This window comes from Lissotriton vulgaris, chromosome 4_1 (assembly GCF_964263255.1).
Source record: "Lissotriton vulgaris chromosome 4_1, aLisVul1.2, whole genome shotgun sequence".
In the NCBI taxonomy this organism is placed as follows: domain Eukaryota; kingdom Metazoa; phylum Chordata; class Amphibia; order Caudata; family Salamandridae; genus Lissotriton; species Lissotriton vulgaris.
In genome coordinates, this window is record NC_141691.1 from 1,587,247,566 (window position 1) to 1,587,263,904 (window position 16,339).

Below are 16,339 nucleotides of genomic sequence, written 5' to 3' on the forward strand. Positions count from 1 at the left end.
ACATCTAGGGACTATTCCTACTTTTCGAGCCTCCATGAGTTGCACGTTAGACTGGACGGATTTCTTGGCTCGCCCGAACTGGTTTCGGCAGCGGTCCGGTCTGAATATTTGACCAGAACCATATCAGACCATAACCCCCTCCTGCTGGACCTTCGTTGGTTCCCCGGGGCGCCTGCGGTGCCCACCTGGAAATTACGGCCCGAGATCCTTGAGGACAGTGTTTTCAGGACGGACCTCGGTGATAAGGTCTCAGAGTACTTTGCGTCCAACGGCGGCACCGCGAGCACGAGAGCGTTGGAGTGGGACGCCTTTAAGGTGGTGGTGAGGGGTTACTGTATTTCTAAAAAGGTAGGCATGAGGCGAGTTATCCTCGCCGACCTAGAGGCAGCGGACCGGAAACTCCGCGAGCTGAATTACAGGTGCGCACGGCGGAGGCGAAGGAGGCGGTGGCGGCGGAGGTCGAACGGCTTCGCTGTTTTGACTACAAGGCCTATACGGTTCGGTCCATCGCAGAGGGGGATAGATCGAGCGCGCTGCTGGCATGGCTGGCCAACCCTACGCGTCAGTCCTCATTGACAACATCTATGCGCAAGGCAGACGGAACCGAGGTGTACACTCAGCCTGAGATTCTGAGTTGCTACCGGCAATATTACGAACGTTTGTACCGCAGTCGCTCAGCCTGTGACCCTGACCTGCTCGATAATTATTTACGACCACTGGAGCTCCGAACAGTGGAGCAGGATGTGGCGAAAGCCCTGGGGTCCGACATAGAACTGGGAGAGATTCGTAGCGCCATTAAAAGGATGGCGAGGAATAAGACCCCGGGCCTGGACGGCCTTCCTGTGGAGTTTTATGCAGCTTATGCCGACCTCCTAGCCCCTAGGTTATTGGTGGTTTACAAAGAGGCGAAGAGGCTCGGGCGACTCCCGAGCTCGATGTGCGAGGCGTTGGTGGTTCCACTCCTCAAGCCCGGAAGGGACTCGTCCGACCCGGGGTCTTACCGTCCCTTATCAATGCTGACGGTTGACTATAAAATACTGAGCAGTATCTTGGCCTCGAGGCTGCTGGGACACATGAGCTCCCTGGTGCATGAGGACCAAGCTGGCTTTATCCCTAGGCGTAACACGACCATGAACATTCGCAGGTTGTTCCGCTTGCTAGGGGAGCCGCTTGTGGATGCCCCGTGCCCGGTTGTCTTATCGGTAGACCTAGAGAAGGCTTTTGATAGCCTGGAATGGGACTACCTTTGCACTGTGCTACGGAGGTTCGGCCTCGGTGAGGGCTTTATCAGATGGACCACGGTTCTCTATGCCTCTGCATCAGCCAGGGTTCGGGCGGGACCACTGATTTCCTCACAATATCCGGTGGAACGGGGCACGAGGCAGGGATGTTCGTTATCCCCACTCCTCTTTGCGCTGGCGGTGGAGCCACTCGCGCTGCATATCCGGTCGGGAACCCATTATACGGGCCTATGGACTCCTTCGGGCCCGCACTACATTTCGCTGTATGCAGACGACCTGCTGCTCTTCCTAGAGGACCCGCTCGCCGCCCTACATGGAGCTGCGACGGCGCTCACGGAGTTTGGGGAGGTCTCGGGCCTCCGGGTGAATTGGACTAAGACCTGTCTTTTCCCGGTTCGCAAGGGCACCCCCGCCCCTACTCTAAGTAGGGAGATTAGATGGGAACCCGACTGCTTTAAGTACCTGGGGGTGTATGTCTATCACGAACCTTCCGACCTTCTAGATGGGAACATTGCCCGCAGCACTCGAGCACTTCGAGGCTGTATGGACTTCTGGGCCACGCTACCGCTCTCGGTGGCGGGACGGATCGCTCTGCTTAAAATGGTGGCGCTCCCCCGGCTGTTATATTATTTCCGGACACTACCGACTTGGGTCCCACCGGCCACGTTTCGACTATTACGATCAATGATAATAGGATTCCTCTGGGGCGCGGGCCGCCGACGGGTGGCCCTCAAGACCCTGATGAGGCCGAAGGATGAGGGTGGGCTTGCGGTGCCGGACTTTGAAAAGTATTATTTAGCGGCGCAGCTCCAGACCTTCACCCAGGAGATCGCCCGGGAATTCCGGGGCCCAGAAGACGGAAGGGGGACGGGTATGGCCAGGCATGTTCTCTCCTTCATAGCGCTGCGACAACGTTTGGCCCTACGGGATTTGTCGCTGGAGGAGCGGACCGTTCGCCTGTGTTGGAACCGAGCTCATGCCCGGGGCCATCTGAGAACACCGTATGCGCCCGAAATTCCTTTGGGGATGCTGGCGGCCCTGCCCCATGGCGGCGATTGGTCACGATTGGCGAACTGGGAGGACACCGGCTTACAGCTAATGGGGGACCTGTATGAGGACGGGGCGCTCTTGCCCTTTCAGGAGCTCATTGATCGCTTCGAGATCCCCCGCGGCGACTTTCTGCTGCACTCGGCCCTTGTCCGAGCGATCCAGGCGCACTGGAAAAGCGGGCAGGAGGAACCCACTTTGTCTCCGGTGTGCCAATATGTGATGATGTCTGCGGGCACGGTGAAGGCGGTCACTTGCCTTTACGGCAGACTGATCAACGAGGGGCTGGCTCCCCTCACTACTTTGAGAAACCGCTGGGAGGAGGACATTGGCAAGGAGATCCCGGAGACGACCTGGTCCCAGCTGGTGCGGCGAGCCTGGAAGGGCACACGCCACGCCCGCTTTCAATTGGTCCACTATTACGTGCTCCATAGAGCATATCTGACCCCGGTGAAAATCAGGCGGTATTTTGCTACGAATTCGGCGGACTGCCCCAGGTGCCCGGCCCAGGAGGCGGACCTTCTCCACATGTTGTGGGCCTGCCCGGGATTGTCATCCTACTGGGTAGAGGTGGGGAAGACCCTGGAGGAGGTAACGGGGAGGTCTTTATCGTTTGACGCGGCGGTGGGACTCCTGCACTGGTTCCCTCATACCCCCAAGAATAAAATATCCAGCAAATTCATCGACTTAGGGCTACTCCTTGCTAAACGAGAGGTGACCAGGAACTGGAAGGCACGAGTTGGTCCGACAGGAAGCCGATGGCACAGCGAACTCTTGAAGTGGGCGGCGGGGGAGAGCACGCTAAGATACCAGCTAGCTTGGAGGCAGCGTAATGAGAAGGCGCAGGAGGCAGCGCTGGAGTGGGAGACATTAGTACAGGCCCTTAGGGATTATTGCGCCCCCAGCGACTCTGAAGGTGAGGAAGCGGCTCGCCCCATGTCCCGATAAACGATTGCACTTTCAGACCTGTCGCTTTCCCCAGGGGTCCCTTAGCAGATCCTGTTGCGGTTGTTACCGGGCGCTGATGGCGGGGTTGGGTAGGGTTTTCTTTGGTTTGTAGCGTTTGAGGGTGGGGTTTTTCTTTCTGGGTTTATAGGCTTGTTTGGAAAAGCAGATGACGGACAGTGGATCATCCGGACCAGCTTCGACATCCTTCTGAGCCCCCATTGAATTTCGCCGCCCGACCCCAGGGTTGTGGGCCGGAAGGCTGTGTAAGGAACTTACGGCGGGGGGACGGAGGGTTGTATCTCATTGATTTTGCTTGTACTATAATGCTGGTCGATTATGTAACGATTTACTGATTCCTGCAATAAAAATATATTTAAAAAAAAAAAAAAAAATCAATCAAGTTAAAATATTTAAATGTAGTAAAACCTCAAGTTGCTTGTAGTAAAGATTAGGAGGATGTTGCAAAAAATATAATTAAAAAGGGTTTAAGATATTCATCAAGTAAAATGTTCATCAGGTACCTTGTAAGTTAAAGGTTACAACTGCCTTATGGGTTGTAAGGAGATCAGCATCAAGCCAATGTCTTCATGAAATCGATCCTGTAGAATCTTCAAGTCGATCCTGTAGAACCTTTAAATAGATCCCATCCTTGTGGCCACTGAAATGACTTGAAGTACAGTGGGTAGAATTGGAAAAGTAGTTTATTCAGTAACACAACCCCAGAGGCATACAAGGACCAGCTACTTCAGCAGCTGTGCATCCTTCATCTGCTCCCTGGATTCCACACTCTAGAATCCAGTGAGCATAGCATAGCAACATAGAACATTAAGCAATGTATAAGAAGATACTAAGATACAACACTGAGGACTACATTCCGTCACCCCGTTGTATAGCCTAAGACATGACTCCATGGTGGTGCCCTTGCCTGCCAGTGTATGGTCTATTTTAGACTCAGGCAGTGCTCACCAAACTGAACTGGAGGAGAATTGTAGGCTTGTGATAGCTTTCATCAAGCAGGAAGGGGCATTCCAGTAAAAGAGAACCCCTCTAGGCTGGTGAGGACTGCATCGGAATTCCAGAGGAAGATATCTTAATTATTGGAAATAATACAAGGTGCATGGTATTCCAAGATGGTAAACAGGAGTTGGTAAAGACGCAGAACCTGAAACAAGTCATCTGGGCATTGCAAAAGTCGGCATTACTATTAAGCGTAAAAAGAAATAAATGCACATTTGGGCAAAATAAGGGTAAGTACCTAGGGCACAAAATATCCAAAGAGGTAATGCAACCTGAAGCGTTTACCAAGGCACCTAAACCTACATGTAAACAACAATTACCAATTGCTCCTTCAGTAAACTGAGTTTTATGTTAAGGTTTGTTGAAAATTACTCTAGCAAAGTGCAACACACGCTTAGCCTGATAAAGAAAAATGTAAAGTTACTGTGGGGATCAATGTTCGGGCAATATCAAAAATTTGATTGTATAATCATCGTGTCTGAAACCTTTCTTGTCTTGTGCTGAGTACATTGCGGCAGTGGATGCAGGAAGCTATGGGTTTGGAACAGTGCTCATGCAAAAAAGACTCAGAAGAATGGATTGTGGCTCATGGGTCGCATTTGTTACGAATAGCTGAGGACAGTTATTCTGTCTTTAAACAGGAGTAGGTAGGATGTACGTCAGCTATTGAACATTTTAGACTGTTTCTTTGGGGCACCGGATTTGTCATAAAGGAGGATCATAAATCTCTAGTGTATGTTTTAGCCCCAGGGGTTGTATGATATTGACACCAAGGCTGGCAAGGTTAATGTCAAAGTTACAGGCCTATTGGGTTAAAATCCAATTTATGCCAGGAAGGTCAAATGGGCAGGCGGCTGGATTGTTGATGCGTCAGGGAGATAAAGAAATATCGCAAAGTTGTTGCTATATGTATGAGGATGTCCAAGGGGAATTTGAAGGATTAGATGACAATGTTGCAATGAAAGAATTTTGGTTGAAGGAGATGAGGTTTTAAATGATGTGAAGAAATATTTTGAAAAGGGTGGTCTGAGGACCGATACTTTCATGGTGATGGCTAAGGATATTATAAGGGAAGGATGAATTGAAGTTATATTAGGATATTATTATATGGGTGATAAGGTGGTACTGCTGTGTAGTGATGGAGCAAGGTTGCACACGTAAAGTGGCTTGCTTGTGTTCAGCCCTCTCGAAAATAATATTAATGTACTAACTAGCGTGTTTCATTATATTATTATTGCATTACACGACCTTTCTAGTATCTAGGGGAAGCTCAACAATGTGCTTTTACTAACTATAATCCGCTTGCATTAAAATGGCTGCTGCTACGCGGGATTTTCTACTACGCATGCGTCCGTCACACTCACGTGACAAGGCGTATTACTTCGTTTGGTGGGAAACTTTTGCCAGAATCAGACATGAACTGTGAAACTATGAGAAAAGGACCTCCTCACCCTGCCAGAGGAAGCTGAATTGAATAATTTGCTAAAATAGTGTATGTTATTGTTACATTTACTGCCGGGTGGAATAAAAGTACATGGGAAGATAAAGTAATGGGAGGGAACATTTAAATACATGATTGACAAGTTACCTCATGTTGGAATTAGGTAGCCTGGCCTAGGGCAAGACTAACATTTAGAGGCACAATGTAAAGGTTGCAGACCACCCAAAAGTAACTTCACGCAATAGCACTCAAAAAGAAAAACACTACACCAAAATTATATGAAAATACGTGTTGCTTTATATGAAAATAATATGCTCTGGGTTGTCAAGTATCAGTAACTCACATATAAATAGTTCAAATCAGTTTAGATCACTTTCAGGGTCAGCAATTACACGTTTTAAGTTACTAGCAGATAATCATTTTTTTACATTACTAGCTGTCACTGTACTTCCGGATTCTGATCACGCTTTTTCATTAGAATAACTGTACCTTAGAATTAGTTAGGCTAGATATACTCCGCTAGAATCTTGGGAGAAGACTACACCTCACTATAAGCAAGAGCAAATATCATTACAGTAATAACATTTAAACTGCTAAGCAATTTAGTCAGTCAGGTTCAACATTACAGTTCATTTGTCATTAAACCAGTTTCAAAGAGAATCACAAGGCAGTTTCCTACAGTTGACCTAAGAAGGTTCGATTAGGTAATTACTGTACTCAGCCTACTTAAATCAGGCCAGAGCCTCACTCTCAGTCACATGAAACACCTTTAGCTCCTCTTATTACTTCTCTGAGTACCCTTGGGTTAGATTCACCTCCATCAGCATTCAATTAAGCCCCCACAGTGGTGGAATGAAAATATCTTGTAGAATACAATACTCAAAATATCCAGTCCCTGAAGGTTTCCTTAAGTCAATTACCAGCGTCACTCTCCCCCTTCCTGAACTCCTCCTTACTTGTTTTTACCAGGCGGTTGTGCAGACAGTCCGGGTTCAGGGGACAAGATCGATCTAGTCTGAGGGGCGGAGGGAAAACAAGGCCAGGAAAGCTCCCACTCCTCAGCTGGCTCCTTCGCGCTACCTTCGCGCTAAAAATGACTTCCAGGCAGACCCCAACCCTCTCTACTGCTGCCAGGCCTCCTCGCTCTCCCTCCCTGCTCAGGCCGACTCCTGTACACGGCGCCCAAGCAGGAGGAAGCGACCTGACAGGCGGCGAGCTGAGGAACCCTCCGGCGCCTTCCCTCAGCGCAGCGCGAAGGAAACACTCCTCCGATGCGCATGCGCGGAAGCGCTCTCGCCGAGGCCGCCTCCCACGGGATCTGCTCCGAGGAGAGACCCTGATCGCTGGGGCCTGCTCGCTTCACGGCCCCTCCTTCCGGGGATATCCTCACAGACGGGGCGTGCGCAGTGAAGCCTCTGATTCCTCCCAGGACAGGCGACGCGTCTCCAGCGCGATCAATGCCCCTGGGGTCCCGCTCACAAAGGGAAGTCTCTCTAAGCTTCCCAGGCTCAGTGGATCCCGGGGGGGTGTTGGCCCAGAGCGCGTTCGATGAGAACCTGGTCACAGTTCACCTCACACCTTCTTCTCAGCTGGCAGAGGGGATGGCCACACACCACAGGACCAGTCACTGGTAGGGGATGCTATCAGTTGTTTAATAGATGAATTCTTTTCCTTCACCAAAACGAAGAGGAGGGGAAAGGGGGGGGGCTCCTTCAGAATAAAGCCAGGTTGTACTCTCTCAGCACCAACCCCCTATTCCTCCTTACTGGGCAGACTAGGGGCACGGGGGAACTCTCAGCTCAGCTCTCAGGACTACTAAAGTTAACCCCTTAATCTATCTGCCCAGGATCAGCAGGATGAGCTAACTTGGCTAGGACAACAGGACCAAGGAGGGGAAAACCTTGACAGAGGGCTACTCTTGTAGAGGGAACCACCCTTCAGAATCCTACCCCCACTAGACCTCAGCCTTCACTCTAGCTGCTCCTCACTGACAGACAAAATGGCTGTCCAGCATTCCGCCTTATATAGGCTGCCCTTCAGTGGTCCAGAATGGACCAGAAGGTTCTGGAATGCCCTATGTTAGGCTATGGCCAGGTTCTGTTGGTGACAGTTGGGGCAGTTGGTGGCCACCATTTTAGGTGGTGCCAACTTTCCTGTCAGAACAGGCCTCTGGGCCTGAGGTAAAAGATTATGAGGGGGGAAGAAAACACCTATCCCCCTGACCAACACCTGCAAAAAGTCAGTAGACACAAAAATTAACAAGGGTATGAGGGGCAAAAAGGGGACAAAATAAATAAAAATTAGGAGGGACTTCGCCAAAAAGTCAGACAGGTCTAACACCTCATATTAATATGGTGTGATGACTTCTCCTTGTCTTTTGACCAATACAATTGTGGGATTCACACATGGTACACTGACCTGGAAAATAGTATAACTAGGGTAGGCTTAGCTAGTTAATTTGTCTGACTTGTCCGAATAGCTGACCTGTCACTGACCCAACACACTCAATAGTGATCAAGAGCAGAGGTGCTGGCAAAGCACTCTGTCAGAAGATTCAATAACCCAATCGGGGTTCTGGAGAGGAGTTCGATGACCCAATCGGGGTTCGACTATTAGCTGCAGAGAGGGGTGTGATGCTGGCGTTGCATTTTAGCTGAGGGTGCCGGTCTTAGCCTGTGGTGGTCCTGTCCTGATCCAATTTTGTCCGTAACCTGTCCTGATTCTGGTCTGCACCTGTTCTTTCTCGATTCTTATCCTTTGACTCAGCCCATGGCTAGGGTTGGTCTTCACACCATTCTAGGTAACTATAAAGAGTGGGTTTGTCATTGTATTGTTTTCCCTTTTCTACCCTACCCTGTGTTTAATGCTTAACGATATTTCTTCCAAATTATTGCACATGTTTGTTTCAATCTTCATTCATTTTAATAGAACAAGAAATTATTGATTTATAATGGTTTCAACATTACTTTAGATAAAAGAACTTAAACCTTTCCCTAGTTTGTGGTTATTTATGAAATGCTAAATGTTATTTTACTACCTATTTTCTTGCTAACTCCCTTGATCCTCTAGGACATTAGGTATCAGTGACTTGGATTGGTAAGTGAAATGGTATAAATTCCGAATGGTAACATTTAAAATTGGATGAGTGTTGGTTTACCTGTTTAAATATATACATAGTTTTATGGGCCCAGGTGAGTATGTTGAGCAGGTGAGCTTGCGCTCTATGTAAAATGTAAATTGATACTTGTATAGCGCACTACTCACCCGCAAGGGTCTCAAGGCGCTTGTACGAATACTGCTGTGGAACCCATCCTGGCTTTCCCTGTGAGGCATCCACTCCTGGGCACCCCCAAGGTGGAGGCCAGGCATCCTTAGCGTTGTGGGGGCCATTGTGGAGATTAAGCAAGCTATTGCCCAGAGTTGCAGAGTGGGACTCCATGATTGGAATAGGCACTGAGGCGAGAATTATCAGGTCCATGGAATTTTGAGCCCAAGACCCGCCGAGGGGGAGAATTGAACCCTGGTCCCGGGCCAGACCTCTGCATCAGGGTCTGCCGCTCTAACCATTGAGCCACACTTCTCCACTATCAGTTATTTTGGTAGCAGCAGTATGGTTAGGGTTTGGCTAAGATAGGTAGTTAGTTGTAGTTAGCTGGTTAGATTGAATTGCATTGTGTATTTAAAAATTAATTTGATTTTTATGTATTAACCAAACTTGTTCGTACCTGTTATATGTTTTGTTTTGGAATCCCCGGGGGCAGAATAACAGATGGTAAATGGAAGTCATTCTGTAGTGAGGTCACTTGCCTGTGGAAGTAAGTGCATGGTAAGGTAAAACCGGAAGCACTGTTTTAGGGACTTTCTGTATAAATGTGTGAATAATTGATAGCAAAGAGTTCGCTAGTGAAACTTTTGGTGTGATATCACCTAGAAAGGGTCACAATGAAGAAGTAACAGGTTCTTCTGAGCTTGATTGACAGCAAAGGGGTTCGCTGATGAAACTTTGGCCTTATGTCACCTAGAAAGGGTAAGCCCGAGGGAGTAACAAGTTCTCCGATGCTTGCGTGAAAGGTAGACAGAAGGGATCTACTTGTAGTGTATGAAGAGTAAACAGAAGGGAGTTACTCGGAGTGAATACAAATCATTCTTTTCTTTGAATTAGTTACTCAGGCACAGTGGCAAATGTTTTTATGTCGTTAATTAATGAAAATTAACATTTAAAGCGAATAAAAAGTAAGTTCTCGTATTACCTTGCAAAGGAGGGAGTCAGTTGCGGAGCTGCACTGATATCACTCAGAGCCACGCTGGTATTGGTTGAGACAGCGGGTGTGTAGCTGAGGTAATATTGTAAAGGAGGGGTGAGTACAGGAGCGTGATAACTCGTCTCACGAGAAAAGCAGCGCAATTATTGGCTGGATTTATATGAATTCTAATTGTTGATTGGTTATTGAAAAATAAGAAATGCGTTGGTATTGGAGGTTTACGTAAACAAACTGAGTGTCATTACAAAAGTAAAGAGGCATAAAATATATGTGGCATATAGATCCAGGATTCATAGGAAATAGACCAGATAGAAAATATCTAGGTTTTCCTAAGGAACAGATGATTAGAGGGAGACCCTATATCATGTAGATAAAAGAAAAATGTAATTTGTCAAGAAAGTAAAAAAATTGGGGGCCTGGCTTGGAGAGCCAGCATGGCGGACGTGCTCTAGACGAGCTCTGTCCGGCCCAACAATAATCCTTTGTTTACCCTGTCTCCCGCAACATTTTGGTGGTCCCCGGGACTTCGGTATACTTCGTGCACCTGGCAGCGTTGTCCCTGCAGTGCTTTGGGTGTCTGGAGGTCCCGGGACCTGAGATCGGGGATCCATCCCGGTGCTGTGCGGCCTGGACGCAGCGTGTGGAGCCAGGGCCTCGAGTTTCGAGTCTGCCCCGGAAAGGAGGAATTGCGGCAGAGGCGCTGCCGGGAGGCCCAGGGACCAGCGGGACCGGCGAACGGCGGTCGGGGTGCATCGGCCCCCGGAGATAGCTAGCGCCGGACCTGGCGGTACGTGGAGAGCCCGGGCTTTGAGGTGGCAGCGGATCCGGTGCACGAAGGAGGCCTAGGTGGCGGGAGCGGAGCGGTGAGCCCGGGGTGGCGGTGGACCCGGCGATCGGGAGTGGTGCGTGTCCTGAGGCGCATCTGGGTTCATGCGGCGGCTCCCACCCCCCCTCGCTCCTGAGGATGATATGTCTGCGTGGGGGACCCATTGCGTGATCGACCGTCTCGCGGGCCGGCTGCTCCGTGTGTGAGGCCTGCGGGGTGCCGGAGGCCGCGGTGGAGATGTGCCCTGTGCTAGCGGATGGCTGCTGTGGTTGGACCATCCACCTGGGACATTGGTGGTGAGTGGCCCGATCTAATTGGAGCCCCTGGGCCCCCGCCGGGAGAGTGGAGTGGTGTGAGGGCCAGGGCGAGTAGCCTAATCCAGCGGCCCATGTCGTGGTCAAGGGCCCAGAGGAGTAGGAGGCCTCCCCCCCTTGCTGGGCGCCTCCTGGTGGTGGGGACTAGTAGAGCCGGCTGCCATGGACTTCCGTGGTGGCATAGTGGACTGGCTGGGCCTCTGGGGCGTCGGCGGAGCCTGCAGCAGCGACAGATGGCCCACGGGAGATCGCGGGGGTCCCCCTGGAGGAACTGGACCTGCTTTGGATTCGCAGCGGCGGGCTTGCACCACAACGGTGAGGAGAGTGAAGGGGGCGGTGCGATATCCGGAGGTCCCCCCCTGGCGTGGAAGGCACTCCTGTGGAGAGTCAGGCAAGCGATCCGCAGCAGGCGGTGGTGGAGGGACGGCGAACCCTGACTTGGGGTGCCGGCTGACGGATAGAGGCCAGAGCTGACTTTGGGGGCTCACTTCGTGTCGTGAGTGTTGGTGGAAGAGGAGCTTGGGACTTGGCCCGGCCTGGTGGATACCAGGAGGCTGGTGGCCATGACGAGGGGCAGAGGTGGGGGTGGTGCCGTGACCCACGGGCCCATCGATAAATTTGCCGGGCCTAGTGGAGGAGCCGGAGCGACTGGGGGACAGCAGTCAGATAATGCAGCACTGATGGCAGCGATCACGCAGTCCTGGGATATGTTACATGCTGAAATTGGCGCAGTGGGAGCGGACGTCATGCTCCTGCGCAGGACTTGCAGAACGCTGTATCTCGCATCACGGAGGCAGAATAGGATATCGGGGGTGGAAGATGACGTCGCAGCCCTGAAGCGTCAAGTAGCCAAAATAGAAAGCGTCCAGAAGGGTCTGGCGCTGCGGGCCGAAGTTGCAGAGGGACGAGGGCGATGCAATAATCTGCACTTTGTTGGCTTTCCGGAGGGCTGCGAGAAGGGTGATATGGAGAAGTTCCTGACACAATGGCTGGAGTATATATTAAATGGAGGGGTTCGACCCATGTAGTCAGTGGGACCTGGGTAATACGTTTAGGATATATAAAGGGGTCCCTGACTAAACACACAGCACTTACAAACATTACTTAGTTAATTGAATAAGACAAAAATGTTGGTGAACAGTGTTTTTATTATCACTGTACCAGCAAAGAACATGTATTAATTTCACGATTGCTAGTGCAATATACAAAATTCAAAAAGCGCCCACAAGGGAGGGGGGGAGAGTGCAAGGGAAGGGGTTTTTTTTTTTTTTTTTAAATTAGTTAACTTCACTAATCAAAAAATTCATTAGGCACCAATACACAACTGGAAAGCATTAATATTGATCCATACTTTAGGGATCAAGGGAACACACATGTTGAACAACAGAAAATATCATATGCAACAGAAACTCCCGTGATGATTATCATTATCAATTTTGGGTTGAGGAGTTCTTGAAGGTAGATGGTGGTCTACGTTTCGACCCAAAGGTGTAGGATACTTGATCCTTACTCGCGGGTCTTCATCAGGACGTGGGGGGAGGTGGAGGAAAGAGGGTGGGGCTGTGTCCTAGGTAAGAAAAGGAAAAGCGCTAAATTACTACAAACGGTCTCAAAAGAGTCCCGACATAATTGAATTCCAGGCCAAGGGGCCTGTGAATAAAGGCATTAAAAAACATGCTTCAAAGGAACTTAGAGGGACTTAGGAAGGAGGTTAAAAGGCAACTGAGGACAAAGTACAGCATACTTGGATGACCCGACACACTGAGTAACCTGGGCAGCCCAGTAAAGCGGCCATAATTCCTTTAATCAATATATTCTGTCCTGGCGTCTAAAACCAGGTGAATAATGCCCCATTTTTCATTCATTTTTTCATATGTTAACCCTAAACTAGGCCATGTTACTGCCAGTGCGGTGGCCGTTTTTACGAGACCACCGTTTAGTGACATGTTTTTTCATACCCTCTGTCACACGCTCCCCTGTGCGGCTGCCCAGGTTACTCAGTGTGTCGGGTCATCCAAGTATGCTGTACTTTGTCCTCAGTTGCCTTTTAACCTCCTTCCTAAGTCCCTCTAAGTTCCTTTGAAGCATGTTTTTTAATGCCTTTATTCACAGGCCCCTTGGCCTGGAATTCAATTATGTCGGGACTCTTTTGAGACCGTTTGTAGTAATTTAGCGCTTTTCCTTTTCTTACCTAGGACACAGCCCCACCCTCTTTCCTCCACCTCCCCCCACGTCCTGATGAAGACCCGCGAGTAAGGATCAAGTATCCTACACCTTTGGGTCGAAACGTAGACCACCATCTACCTTCAAGAACTCCTCAACCCAAAATTGATAATGATAATCATCACGGGAGTTTCTGTTGCATATGATATTTTCTGTTGTTCAACATGTGTGTTCCCTTGATCCCTAAAGTATGGATCAATATTAATGCTTTCCAGTTGTGTATTGGTGCCTAATGAATTTTTTGATTAGTGAAGTTAACTAATTTAAAAAAATAAAAAAAAAACCCTTCCCTTGCACTCTCCCCCCCTCCCTTGTGGGCGCTTTTTGAATTTTGTATATTGCACTAGCAATCGTGAAATTAATACATGTTCTTTGCTGGTACAGTGATAATAAAAACACTGTTCCCCAACATTTTTGTCTTATTCAATTAACTAAGTAATGTTTGTAAGTGCTGTGTGTTTAGTCAGGGACCCCTTTATATATCCTAAACAATGGCTGGAGGGCTGGCTCCCCCCCGACACCCTGTCCCGCTGCTTTGTGGTGGAGCGGGCCCACCGGGCCCTGATCCGGAAACCTCCTGTGGGGGCCTGGCCATGGCCAGTCATCACAAAATTACTGAACTATCATGATCGCGACGTCATCCTGAAACAGGCCAGGGCTAAAGAACCTCTGCTGTATGAAAACAGCCGCATTACGATCTTCCCAGACTACACGCGCCTGGTGCAGCAGCAACGTCAGTTGTTGTTCCAGGCGGCCAAGGCCCGTCTTCGGGACCTCAAACTACCATACGGCCTTAAGTTTCCTGCTCGGCTGAGGGTGGTGTTCTAGGCACGCACACACTTTTTCGATACCCCGGAGGATGCCTTTAAGTGGACAGATGAGACGGTAAGGGTGCGACCGCATACGCCGCCAGGGCTGGACTCGGACTCTTCTGTGAGTGAGGCCCCATCGAAGTCTTCCAGGGGGTCCCGCCGGGAGGGAAAGTGGTGCTCCCGATCTCGACAGCGTTCCGCCTCCGGTGGGGCCGTGGCCCGGCGACCCTCAGCCTCTGGACACTGAGCAGCGGACCTGTGACCTATGCAGTGTGTGTTTTCTATTAAGGTTTGCTGGCTCCTTCTAGGGGGCCTATGGTGATGTGTTTTGATTTCTTGATGCAGGAGGGGATAGGTGATATGGGCCGTCCCCCCTTGTCCTTGGTTTGGCACTGGGTGGGGGGCGGGCTAAGATGATATGGGTTGTTGGGTGGGGATTCATTGGCATGGGGGACCTGGGACCCACATTTGGAGTCGGGTGCCCACCTTGCCGCGACAGGTACTTCAACTGTTTTGAGGTATTGGTGGTGGGGGTGCAGGTTTGTTGCCTGGGGAGGGGTTTGTTCTGGTTGGTGTTGGGTCGCACAGTCACGGGGGGTCCTACATATTCAGTCTATGCACGCCCTTATGTCCTAGTATCCGTGAGACAACTGGAGCAACTCCCAGATGACGCATTGCGCTGATAACACCCTGGGGTCCCACAGTACTCTTTGTGTTTTAGACAAGATTAAGAGGGGAGCGGTGCTTCGATAAGCAAAACGAATTGGGGCGGATATCCTCCTCCTGCAGGAAACACATTTACTAGGTACTAAAGCCCTGTGTTTGCAGCGATTCGGCTTACAGCAGGTTTTTCATGCAGGTTTTGTGAGGGGGTCCAGGGGTGTGGCAATACTTATACATCGTAGAATCCCCTTCACTCACACTAAACTGTGGGTGGACACACAAGGAAGGTACCTGTTTGTTAGGGGTATGGTGGGGGAGCTGCCCCTGGTCTTGGGTTGTGTGTATGCCCCGCCGCCACTGCAGTGGGAACTGATTGAGAAGCTGTATGCGATATGGGCAGACATCCCGGACGTGCTCGCAGTGGTTGGAGGCGACAGGAATGATTTTGTAGATACTACTAAGGAGAGGTTTAGCTGGGGGGAGCGAATGCGTAGGTCACTCCACAAAACTGCGGGATGTGGTGGCGGGTCTGGACTGCGTAGACTCATGGAGGCATCTACATGGGGAACAACGGGAGTACACATTCGTTTCAGCCGTCCACAAATCCTTCTCTAGGCTAGATTACATTTTTGTACCTCGAACAGGGTCTGGACGAGTGGAATCTGCAACGATTCTCCCGCGGGGCCTCTCAGATCACTCGCCGGTGTACGTGGAGCTTCGACTGGGTTGGGGGAAGCAGCCATTTCCGCTGGCGCTTATCGGTGTGGCATCTTGAGGAGGAGGACTATTGACAGCACATGCATGAGGCCATTTCTGATTACTTTGCCGGGAATGTTGGTTTGGTCTCTAGTGCGGGTATGCTATGGGAAGCATTGAAACCTACGTTGCGGGGAGTAGATATTGCTTGGTGCGCGGAGGCGTGAAAGAGGCGGCGGGCGACTCTGGTGCGTGCGGAGGCGGAGGTGGGAGAGTTGGATCATCGGGGACGTTCGACCGGGGGGCTTGTGAGGTGAGCCAGCTCCTACTCGCGCAACAGTCCTATGCGTCTCTCCTCCTGGATGAGGCAAGACAGGTGTGGTTAGCTACGCGCATTAGAATCTGCCAGTGGGGAGATAAGTCCAGCAAAATGCTACATCGGCTCTGTCAGGGGGCCTCTCATGCGCAGAAGTTACCAGGGATTTTGGATGGAGCAGGGGACCCTTTGACGGACCCCGGGGAGTCGGCGGAGAGCTTTGCCGCGTACTATTCAGATTTATATGCCCCACGGGAGTGCCTGCCGGACTATATGGTTGACAAATTCATAGCTGACTTGCCCCCTAGAGTGGTGTCCGATGAGGTACAAGACAAGTTGGAACTTCCCCTGACGGATGAGGAACTGGGCACTGCCCTGGGGGAGTTGAACTCGGGGAAGGCCCCCGGTCCGAATGGTTTCCCCAGTAAGTTCTTCAGGAAATACATCATGCAATTAGCCCCGCTTTTTGTCCTATCTGTGCCTTCTGTACACCGACTTAACGGCTTCGGTTCGAGTTGCGGGAGCGATCCCGT